The 12,033-nt window shown below is 40.5% G+C and overlaps 1 long non-coding RNA gene across 1 annotated transcript; it reads right to left on the bottom strand.

The window, feature by feature from the left end:
• Window positions 1-10,176: 10,176 nt before the first annotated feature.
• LOC134060298 (uncharacterized) lies at window positions 10,177-11,457 on the bottom strand. Its single transcript, XR_009935157.1, has 2 exons — window positions 10,944-11,457; window positions 10,177-10,327 (listed from the first exon to the last, which is right to left on the bottom strand). It is a non-coding gene; the product is annotated as an uncharacterized LOC134060298 (long non-coding RNA).
• Between the last annotated feature and the right edge of the window lie 576 nt (window positions 11,458-12,033).

The following is a 12,033-nucleotide window of genomic DNA, read 5'->3' on the forward strand; positions in this document are numbered from 1 at the left end:
CAACTTTTATGTAAATGAGTGTGTGCATGCGTGTGCCTGCTTTTGTGTATGTGTGCTTCTCCGACTGTGAGTTTTCGCTTGTGAGTGTGTGTGGTGGGAGTAATGGGATGTGTGTGTGTCTGTTTGCCTGCATTTGTGTATGTGTTTTATGTGTCTCTACTGTACAGTATGTCTTACATTTTCATAAGTGATGATTCAGGTACTTCTCCACTTTCTAAATCAAACCTATGCCCCTGGCCCACTGCAATTGAAAAAGCATATTTTTTGCTCTGCACTTTGTCTTCTCTCTAATCCAACTCTCAATCCTACATAAGATTTGTCTTTGACTTCATTAAATTATTCTTATTCATTCATTCACAGAATCACATGACATGAAGAGAATTAAAAGTCATGCAGGTACTGTACAGTAGCCTACCTTTTAAACTATGACTGACAATCATCACATTTTGTGTTGTTGACTCATGAAACATGCTTTGTTCTTTTCTGTTAAAGGTAAACTATGCAGGATTGGCGATTGCAACGCCGCTTTCGCTTTCGCTTTTCGTTTTCTCACGTTTTATGCTTGCATATTTCTCTGCAGAGCTTCCCCAGAGGTTCCCCCGAGCTTTAGCGTGTATATTTTACAAAAGTCCTCAATCGGTCAGTCTGCAGTTTCATGAGCATGATCGAGACTTCACATGAGACTTCATGGTCCATGGGTGCGTGCGTGCCCGAGGATTCCTGAAGTTGCAAGCGTGGTTCTACGGCTATAGGCCGAAAAAAACATTGTTTAACCGGTATTGACTCATTTAATCATATATACTGTAGGCTAACAGTATGAAACGAATTGATTAACTGAAAACCGTTGCATAGTATACCTTTAAGAAACGTTATATTGTTGATTCTTCAAAATAGCCTTCATTTACTGCTTTGTACACTGTTGCCATCATCATATCCAGTTCCATGGAACAGTCACCTGGAATGCTTGTTCATTAACATGAGTGAGTGAAAAGCAGTTAACACTCGACATGAAACTCCTTCACTGATAGAAAACCAATCCCACTGAGGTGGTTGAGAGAATGGCAAATGTGTCAATGCTGTCTGAAAATTTGAATGTTAGTGTGTAGTTGGAAAAAACTGTAAGAATAAACAAGTTATTTTTCATAAGCCCTGCAAATGAATCTCATTGCTTTCATAAACAACTTTTATTTGCATATTTCCCTGATTGTATGATTATTTAAGTTGTGAAACAACTCATTTCCAGTGAACTGGATACGAAGGGTTGTACAGAGTACTCAAGTGCTTGGCTAATTAAGAAGTAACATCAGTACTTAAGCTTTTACATTACTGTAACCTTGAAATCAGGTCAACCACGCAATGGTAGACATAGAGAATGTTTTCTTTGTTGTTTCTGAATTTTTTCCTTTTATTCATGTTTTACGGATAGGCTCTTGCTTCAGCAGATGAATTATTGTGAGCGTTGTGTATGAGGTTGAAGCCATTTCCGGTCTTCAGAGCTCAAAACGACCCTCAGTGCTGTACAGTACAGTATGTGGTTTGACACTTCTACAGCTGCCACACAGTCCTCAGACAGCAGAGCATGTTTAGACTTCTCAAGTTGGAAACGTGAGGTCCTAATTATGCACCGTCTTTTGTTTGTAAGGTTCTTTTGCTGTCAGGTTGGAAGCTGTCACTAACAGCAAAGAAGAAGGACTAAACACTAGTTTGGGATTCAGTACAACTAATCACTCAGCTCCCACACAGGGTGTCCAAAGTAATGGTTGGAAAATATCATTCTAATGGACACACACACCTATGTAATATATATATAACTTTTTCTGGGGGTAATTGTGTGTGTGTGTGTGTGTGTGTGTGTGTGTGTGTGTGTGTGTGTGTGTGTGTGTGTGTGTGAGTGTGTGTGTGTGTGTGTGTGTGTGTGTGTGTGTGTGTGTGTGTGTGTGTGTGTGTGTGTGTGAGTGTGTGTGTGTGTGTGTGTGTGTGTGTGTGTGTGTGTGTGTGTGTGTGTGTGCGTGTATGTGTGTCTACTTGCCTGCATTTGTGTGTGTGTTTTATGTGTCTGTGTGTGTATATGTTCACTTGTGAGTGTGTGTGTGTTTTTATGTGCTTTTGTGTGTGTTTGTGTGTGTGTGTGTGTGTGTGTGTGTGTGTGTGTGTGTGTGTGTGTGTGTATGTGTGTGAGGGTGTGTGCATGCGTGCGTGTGTATTCCTGCGTGTGTGTGTGTGTGTGATTGTATCATCCTAAACCAGCAACCCTTCGCTCAACACCACCATCTGCAGGCCGATGGGTGTGCAGTCACTACCGGTACACATAAATTAAATTATTTCATAGCCCTCCATGGATGAAATTCCACAAAACGTGGCATACGCATACTCCCAGAGGATGTCAGGTTAATAATACAAATTAAATTTGGTGTAGTTCATTGCATCTCATCTGAAGATAGGGACAATTAAAGCAGTATAATATTGCATTTTCATTTTTTTACCATGGAGGTGCAAATCACAAATGACTGGTTATAAGCTACGTTGATGCAGGCTCTTGAAACCAACCTACTGTACCATAAACATTTTGTCATCTTCGGTGGCACAGTTCAGTTATTTAGGAAAAACGGCAATTTTTGGGTTCCGGGGGGTCCAGTGCGGGGGTGGAGTGGCCCACGGGGACCAAAGATTTTTTTTCCGTAGAGGTCTACAGGGGCTATATGCCCATCAACTTTCATGTGCCCTCATATGTCACGGTGTCCCAAGAATCATTGACCAATAAATTCAGGAAGTAGATGACGAAAAAAAAAAAAAAAAGAAAACCTTTGACAATCACTATAATTATGACTGCTACACTAGTTTCACTGGAGGCGGTCATAAATATTGACGTAAAAACCCTATTGGTGGACACAGACCCGGGTGTGATTGTGGCACAAAGGTCATAATCCATAACCCGCATCAGAAGAGTTTTAAGAAGTTTTCTTGAAACCTTTTAAGACAAAGTAGGCCAGCAGGATCCTGTTTTTATAATGGTGCACCTCTTATCTGAAAGACAGAACAGAAAGACGGAAGTTTTCAGTCAAATTGGGGAACTGTGATTTTCATCTACTTTCATCAGATGTGGTGTCGGCCCGACTTCAATTTTAGAGCCTCTTTTATTCTCACGTGCTACAGTATATCTGGGTTCTATCCGAGAGAAGAATAACATTGAGTGTCAATGCTATGCAGATGATACACTGTCTGAGAATCTCTTCAACTGTTCAACCAAGTGTTTTTTGTCAAGTTTCCCCCTTTCTCATTCAGTTTCTTTCTGATCTTATAGTTTTACGTAATTAATTTCCCCTCTATTTTAATCTAAAGTGTAAATTCAGAGACTTGACTAGGCTTGAATTGACTAGACCTAAAAGATATGAGAGACACAAATAGCACATCCCTGTTTTTTTGGGCCTCACATCTAGATGTGATAGTGTAGTTGTAATTTCAATGTTATCCTATGTGTGTCCCAGGATGGTGGTCTCCTTTACACCAGAACTCTTAGCTGATGAGGTTAGTACGTTTTGCACTTAACTGAAGGTTATTCTCCAACCTCCCCTATGGCCCCAGCTGTGGCGCGACTGGTTGGGAGACCTGCATGGCAGCGACCTGGGTTCGATTCTCGCCCCGTGGTCCTTTCCGGATCCCACCCAAACTCTCTCTCCCACTCACTTCCTGTCTCTCTCTCTACTATCCTATCCAATTAAAGGCATTAAAGCCCCCCCAAAAATATACTTAAAGACAAAAAAAAACAAAACTCCCCTACGATGACAGGTCTTGGGAATGTGTGCGCCATGTTGGACTGTTATGGATGGAAGATGATGAATAAATAGGCATAGCCTAAATTAATAAAGAGTAAAGGAAATAGCCTACACTCAAAAAAATGACTTTTAGGCATTGTAATATTTACTTATTCAAATGTAGCAATTATTACAGTGTTATATCAAGTTTCAGTGGGGACTAGAAAAAAACATTAAACTATACACAACATATTCATGTAATCAAATGTTCTTGATTTGGAAGAGTATTTTTTACTAGATATTTACTCGTAGTTTCTAAATTAATTACCAACACCTGAACATTTTAAGTAACTTTTACTAAATAAACCTTCACGCATTTGAATTCGCGCATGCGCCGTTGGACAATGCCTGGTAGCAAAGACGGTTGAAAAAGAATCTTTGGTCTGAGCTGAGGTACTTGAAGAAGAAGCTTGTCGCCGAAGAAGTCACCACTTTGCTACACCTGACTGTCGAAACGAGTGAGTATTCCCTTTTTGTTTTATATTTGTGGTCGTATAGGAGTTCGTGTACATGTTGATAATTTGATTATTGTCTGCTTGACGTTGAGTAGCACACGTTAGCACTACCGTTCGTAGTTCGGGTAGTGCTAGCAGCTAGCTGCTAGCCAGGCTACAATTTGTTTTGATCAAAAGCTAACGTCGTTGTCAGTTAACGTCTGCAAACGTTTGGGGTGAGTTGGAGGTTATCTTGATAGTAAGCACGGTAACTTCTAAGGTAGAATATCTTCTCTCAAAACAAAAACGATTATTTTTTTTATTTGGAAGTGTTTGTGGTTGAGGAGGTCCAGTCGAATCAAAGAACTGCCCGAAACAATGTAGTGCTATGACTCCAACTGTTAAATTAGCGCTAGCCTAGCTATAATTTCACTGAAGTTCACATTTAGCGCTAGCAGTTACCTACCAAAACGTCAACTTGAAGTGTCTGGCTCTAATGTTACATTGTGCCTATATAAGAACAGTATGCATACGTTTTTACTCAAATACTGACGGAAAATGTTATGGTAATATTAATTTGGGTCTTACTATTGTATTTTTCTCAACAGTGATTTGTCAAGCATCATCATGCGGGTTGAGCCAGGGGAGAGTGCCCTACGTTTGACTCTGCACTTCAGGCAAGTAAACATCTATGTGTGTGTGTGATAGGATATTATTGCTGTTATTACATGCCATTGTTCACTATTGTTCATGCCATTGTAATGTAATGAAATGTAGTTGATATGAATGATAGAAGGAATTTGGTTTTGTTCCTCATTAGCATTATCTTTTCTTGTCAATTGTATGCAGGAGGACCACTGCAGTGATCCTACTGGTCACGTATCATGGTCGTCCATGGTGATTCCGAAGAGGATCCTGATGTCTCCATCATTCTTGAAGGCAGGGAGATGTTGCGTGGATGTGGAAACGCAGCAAGAGCTTGCATATTACTTTTGGGACTGATCTATGCCCTGAATCTTGCATATCCCAAACCACCGCGTTACACATTCAAGGTGTTTCAGAAACTTTTTGTGGAACTGGATGGGATGAAGCTGACACCAAAAGTACAAGCTTTAAAATCCAAATTGCGGACTTAAACACACACACCCAAGCACATATAGGCCTACACTTAAACATTCTCTCTTTCTCGCGCGCTCTCAAACACAAACAGGTTGTACATTGAAACAGCATTGTCTAGAAACAACTATAATCACTGTGTATCACTGTGTGACATTTTGCATTACTCAAATATATATTTGTATATTTGTATTACCCCCCCCCCCCCCCCCCCCCCCCCCGCCCCATTACTCAAAGATCATTTTGATGTAACAGGTTACCCACCTGGTGACCTGTCTGCCTCCATCTTTCTCTATCAAACAGTGTTCTCTGTTCTTGAACCATTGGTGTATAATGAAAAGCAAGAAGTCATTCCATGTATACTAATGCTTATCTCACTGGCTCCTGGTCTCTCTCTCTCTCTTTTTCTCTCTCTCTCTCTCTCTGTCTTTCTCTCTCTGAGACTCTCTCTCTTTCTCCCTCTACTAAGTCCAGTTGGTATGGATGCTCATCTATATTTTATAGCCTACATAGGGTTATAATGTTGTTTTAATGCTACATCCAATAAGTTACAGAAAAGCAGTCACCTGAGTGAGAGATATGTGAAATTGTATTTATTGTTTTTCATTATTTGATTAATTCCATCAAGTTGACTGCACCCCAGTGGTTTTGTTGTATCTTAACTTGAAATATCAGTGATATTTTATTTGTTATGTAGAGCATTTTTGTTTAAATTGGTAAAATAAGTTTGCATTTTACTTAAATAGTGTGATCGGTGTAATTTGCCATTTGGTAACATTTATCCGAAGAAAACAAGTAACATTTACATAACTTTAGTGTGTAAGACCTCTTAATACAAAACAATCTAGTAAAATCTACTTATTATAAACATGTAAGATTTACTCCATATTTCATGACCATGGTGTTTCTATATTGACATGGTCAAGTAAAACTTACTTAATTTTTTCAGAAATGTCAATGACAGTAGCAAGTACATTTTAATTGATTCTGTCAAGTAAGTTGTACTTGATATTACATCATTACATTTACTTAATCTTAATGAGTGCATTTTGTTACAAAGATTTTTTTAAGTAAATTCTACTAATCATTTTTTTCAGTGTAGGAGCATAATGAAACACTACAGACTGGTGCAGTATCTTTGCAAAAAATGTTTTAAATTAATTTGTATGAAAACACATAGCCATAGAGAAACTATTTAATTTAGGCCTATATTGAGACGTTATATTTAGTTTACATGCAATGGTGGTTTTGGTTGTCGATGGCGTTATTGCATCCTTTAGTTGCAATGCACAATTATTCCCTCGCATGACAGTCCTGTAACCGCATGATGTTCATTTCAAAACATCGCGACGTGAAATGCCACTAAAAGCGGTTTGTGAATAGGTCTTAGTGAGTTAGGAGTCCTCTCTATTTCTTTTAAGCTGTCCTAGACTTAGGAGCTACTTTTAGGCTTAAAATGCTTCCTGAATTACTTTTAGTGAAAAAATTAAGAGTACTAAAGTTAAAAGTGACACGCCCATTATTTACAGGAGTTTCTCCTAAATTCGCCAGTTAGGAGCTACTTTTAGCCCTAAAATTCTTTGTGAATACAGGCCCTGGACAGTCAGCTAAATGTTGCTCATTGTTGGCAAAATGATTATGAAAGTCTTTATATTTCAGCCCGCTCTATGGTTTAGTCTTGTGTAGGCCTAAATGGTCTATAACCTGTCTCATTTGATTTAAAAATGACTATTCTATAATCAGGTCCCTTTGGCTAGTTCTCAGTCTCAGTTTAAGGTTCTTTTATTTTTTGAAGAATATAAAAAACAAATATCTGAAATCTCTGTTGAGGCTCAACTTAACCCACACATACACTATCTTATCCCTCACATGTTGTGCCACAAGACCAACTTATTTTTAGAGAGCATATCTCTCTACCCATGTAAGTTATCTAAAAGTTGTTGGTTACAGAGTGAAGTGAAGAACACTAATATTTTAGGAGTGACACGCCCATTATTTGTAGGAGTTTCTCCTAAATTCGCCAGTTAGGAGCTACTATTATGGAGTTTCGTTTGTGCCAAAAAGTTCAAACAATACTTTTTCAAATTCAAACAAAAATCAATTAATCAAAATACCAAATACAAAATCTAAACAAAAAAAATAAAGTCGAAAAAAAAAATCTAAACTCGCAAACAAATTATTTGTGTAGTTGCAAAAAAAAACTGTTTGAATAACTTGTCTTTTGGTTTACAATAACAACAGTCATTTGCAGCGACATCATTCGTTTGTTTGCTCCTGGCTTTTTCAGTTTCGATTCTGGCTCTCGCGTTTGCGCTGCCTGTTTCTTTGCTTGCGATTCTGGCACAAACTTCACATGTGGGTGGGTGTCTGTGGGGTGCATTCCTATTGGCTGATGCGTTTTGACTGACAGCTTTACTATGGATTCAAGCGCAAGAGCTACCCACCTCCCCCCCAGGTAGTGGTGCAACGCTCTTTTTGGCCACTATGTACAGGTATATGCGATGTGGCGCTATTGAGCACAGTATGTCAACCGCCATATGAAGAAGAAGAAGATATTGACCACAGTAAGTAGTTCCGTGGAGCTAGCTACACCAAAGCCATCGATGGGCTACACGCGTTATGGACTCAAAACAATGGGTTTTCCTCACTACTCATTAACCCAAGGTAAGAAGTGTAATCTAATTTGTTATGGGTCTAATTTTCACGTTTATGTGGGATGTTATGGCGTAGTTGTTACAATACTGACGCTGGTTTTAAGGTATCAGATGGCTATCTTAGCATCGTAGGTTTGTCCACATACAAACGAGGCTTTTGATGAAATGTCGCACTACAGTAGCCTAAATTATGAATTCATACCATGTATTTATTTGTTCAGAAGTATATTGTTAATGTCCTCGCGTTATATAAGCGTATGTGTCCGATTATGTCATGAAATATCGCTATGTTGTCAACGGTAGTCTAGCATAGTATGAGCGCGATGGTGCGATCTATCTGTGGTCAGTTCATCAATGGCCCTGGCGATCTCTGGAGGTCCACTCTTTGTGAACGTTTGGAGACCACAGACATAGTGTAACCTTAGTTAGAGTATTGGTTCATTTGCCTGAGAAAGACCCAAGGGTCGAAACGTTACTTTTTGTAAACATGGGAGCTCAAGCAGTGTTGCCAACGTTACCTTCTTCTGTTACATCTCCCCAGGAAATGTTATTAAGCACTGTGACCAGCTCTGTCTTTTGATTAGTACATGTCTCATGTCTTTTGCTTGTGCTTGTGTGCTTGTGCAGAACAACTCATCGTGATGGAGCACCTGTACTCCCTGATACAGCAGGATCTGAGGGGATTCCTCAGACAGGACGCAGATGTGGATTGACAACATCCTGCAGTTTGACCTGTTCAACCGACCTCTTCTCTGTCCCATACACACCACACAGTCTTTGGTCAACCTCTGCTTCATTGCCATCACAACCATCGGTCCCTGTTTCATCTGCAGCACAACACAGCACAGCTGACGGCCTCTTCTCCATCTGCAGCACAGCACCACACACCAGACAGAGTCCGCTGCGTCTTTCACACACCTGGTGGATCCTATTGTGTGCCTCACATACCTGAGAGACTCTGCTCCACAGTACCTGCAGGCTCTGCCCTGCCCCACCCCTCGCACACCCGATGGACCTAGCTGTGTCCCTCACATACACAATGCACTGTATCCCATCCCTCACACAGCCGATGGACCTAGCTGTGTCCCTCACATACACAATGCGCTGTACCCCATCACTCACACACCCGATGGATCTAGCTGTGTCCCTCACATACACAATGCGCTGTACCCCATCCCTCACACACCCAACAGACCCTGTTGTGTCTCTAACACACACAGCAGGCTTTGCCCAGCCCCTCAGGGTGGCTCTGAAATCTGTGGCTTTCACACTCCCAACAGACGCTGCTCTCTCCCTCACACACCCGGCTGGCTCTGCCCGGTCCGTTGCACACCTGCAGACTTCCAGCCGCCACAAACCCAGCTCACCCTTCTCCTGCTGTGTCCTTTACAAACCAAAAAACGCAGCTATGCTCCGCACATGACTAGCTGACTCTGCCTGGTCCCTTGCACACCCAGTGGACGTGGACACTGTTGTGACTGTTGATATTGCTGTTATTGTTGATATACATAGGTTTCTCATTTACCAACTATACTGGCTGCGCGCGCATCCGAGAGGCAGAAAATGCCAAGCTACATTAGAAAGTTACCAAGTAGTTGGATGTTAAGAATGGTAAGCTTATATGCTATGATTAATTAAGCAATGAAAAAGTGATGTTACCTTCCAAAAAAATGTATTTATTCAGTCAGAGTTCCCAAAAGTACAGCTTGATGATGGTATTGACAAACATACTGGGAAGGCAGAGCGCCGAAACGCGTCTGTGTGAATAAATGGTGATTGCTTATGCATAGTGCGGCCTGTTCTCTTGTTTTCATTGACAAACATAGCACATCAGTTATGAAACCATGCTGTGTGATGGATGTATATCAGGTTTATGTAACAACAGGCCACATTTAATTTTATGTGTTTGACTTCATGGCGGGCCACATGAAACAGAGCAGAGGGCCGCATGTGGCCCCTGGGCCTTAGTTTGCCCACCCCTGTTGTAGTAGCATGTCAATAAATTAGTTTATCCAATCTTATGAAAGGTGTTTTGACAAGGCCCTGCCTTCTGAAATACATTTCCAATGGAGTAGTTCCAGATGAATGTGAGGAGCTAGGTGGAACGAAATTCAAGTGGTGAGTCAGGTTAACATACAGTAAGTAGTAAGTAGTAAGTAGTACAATTTTATTGTTCTTTATTCAAAACAACACTTATTCTAATAAAGTTAAACTGCAGGATGTTGTCAATCCACATCTGCGTCCTGTCTGAGGAATCCCCTCAGATCCTGCTGTATCAGGGAGTACAGGTGCTCCATCACGATGAGTTGTTCTGCACAAACACACAAGCACAACCAAAGACAAATTACATGTACTAATCAAAAGACAGAGCTGGTCACAGTGCTTAATAACATTTCCTGGGGAGATGTAACAGAAGAAGGTAACGTTGGCAACACTGCTTGAGCTCCCATGTTTACAAAAAGTAACGTTTCGACCCTTGGGTCTTTCTCAGGCAAATGAACCAATACTCTAACTAAGGTTACACTATGTCTGTGGTCTCCAAACGTTCACAAAGAGTGGACCTCCAGAGATCGCCAGGGCCATTGATGAACTGACCACAGATAGATCGCACCATCGCGCTCATACTATGCTAGACTACCGTTGACAACATAGCGATATTTCATGACATAATCGGACACATACGCTTATATAACGCGAGGACATTAACAATATACTTCTGAACAAATAAATACATGGTATGAATTCATAATTTAGGCTACTGTAGTGCGACATTTCATCAAAAGCCTCGTTTGTATGTGGACAAACCTACGATGCTAAGATAGCCATCTGATACCTTAAAACCAGCGTCAGTATTGTAACAACTACGCCATAACATCCCACATAAACGTGAAAATTAGACCCATAACAAATTAGATTACACTTCTTACCTTGGGTTAATGAGTAGTGAGGAAAACCCATTGTTTTGAGTCCATAACGCGTGTAGCCCATCGATGGCTTTGGTGTAGCTAGCTCCACGGAACTACTTACTGTGGTCAATATCTTCTTCTTCTTCATATGGCGGTTGACATACTGTGCTCAATAGCGCCACATCGCATATACCTGTACATAGTGGCCAAAAAGAGCGTTGCACCACTACCTGGGGGGGAGGTGGGTAGCTCTTGCGCTTGAATCCATAGTAAAGCTGTCAGTCAAAACGCATCAGCCAATAGGAATGCACCCCACAGACACCCACCCACATGTGAAGTTTGTGCCAGAATCGCAAGCAAAGAAACAGGCAGCGCAAACGCGAGAGCCAGAATCGAAACTGAAAAAGCCAGGAGCAAACAAACGAATGATGTCGCTGCAAATGACTGTTGTTATTGTAAACCAAAAGACAAGTTATTCAAACAGTTTTTTTTTGCAACTACACAAATAATTTGTTTGCGAGTTTAGATTTTTTTTTTCGACTTTATTTTTTTTGTTTAGATTTTGTATTTGGTATTTTGATTAATTGATTTTTGTTTGAATTTGAAAAAGTATTGTTTGAACTTTTTGGCACAAACGAAACTCCATACTAGTTTGACACCAAAGCCATGAACCAAAGTATCACATTCAGACACTCCTTTATGAATAACAACCGTGCAAAGAATACATTGTAATAGTTCACTTGTAAAGTGGTTGAGCGGCATAATCTGCGATTTTGTCCTGTGCGTTGACAGCAGTTTGATCTTTTGCCTGTGAGGCATGAATGCATGCTCATCAATGCCCACTGCTCTTTCATTCAGATCATTCATAACATATTGCTTGATTGAGCTCTTTAAAACGTCAACGAACTTTCTGATAAATTTGCACACTTATGAAGTAATTCCATTTTCTTTGCCACATTCTGCTTGTACATCAATTCACCAAACTCAATGTGTCACTGTGTGGTGCATGCTTTGGTTAGTTTGTCAAACAAATTAGAGCCCAGAGTCAGAGAGAAAGAAAGACAGAGAAGATCATTCTAAAGGTACGGCTCACGGAAGGCAAATACTCTTT

This window comes from Sardina pilchardus, chromosome 16 (assembly GCF_963854185.1).
Source record: "Sardina pilchardus chromosome 16, fSarPil1.1, whole genome shotgun sequence".
Lineage (NCBI taxonomy): Eukaryota > Metazoa > Chordata > Actinopteri > Clupeiformes > Clupeidae > Sardina > Sardina pilchardus.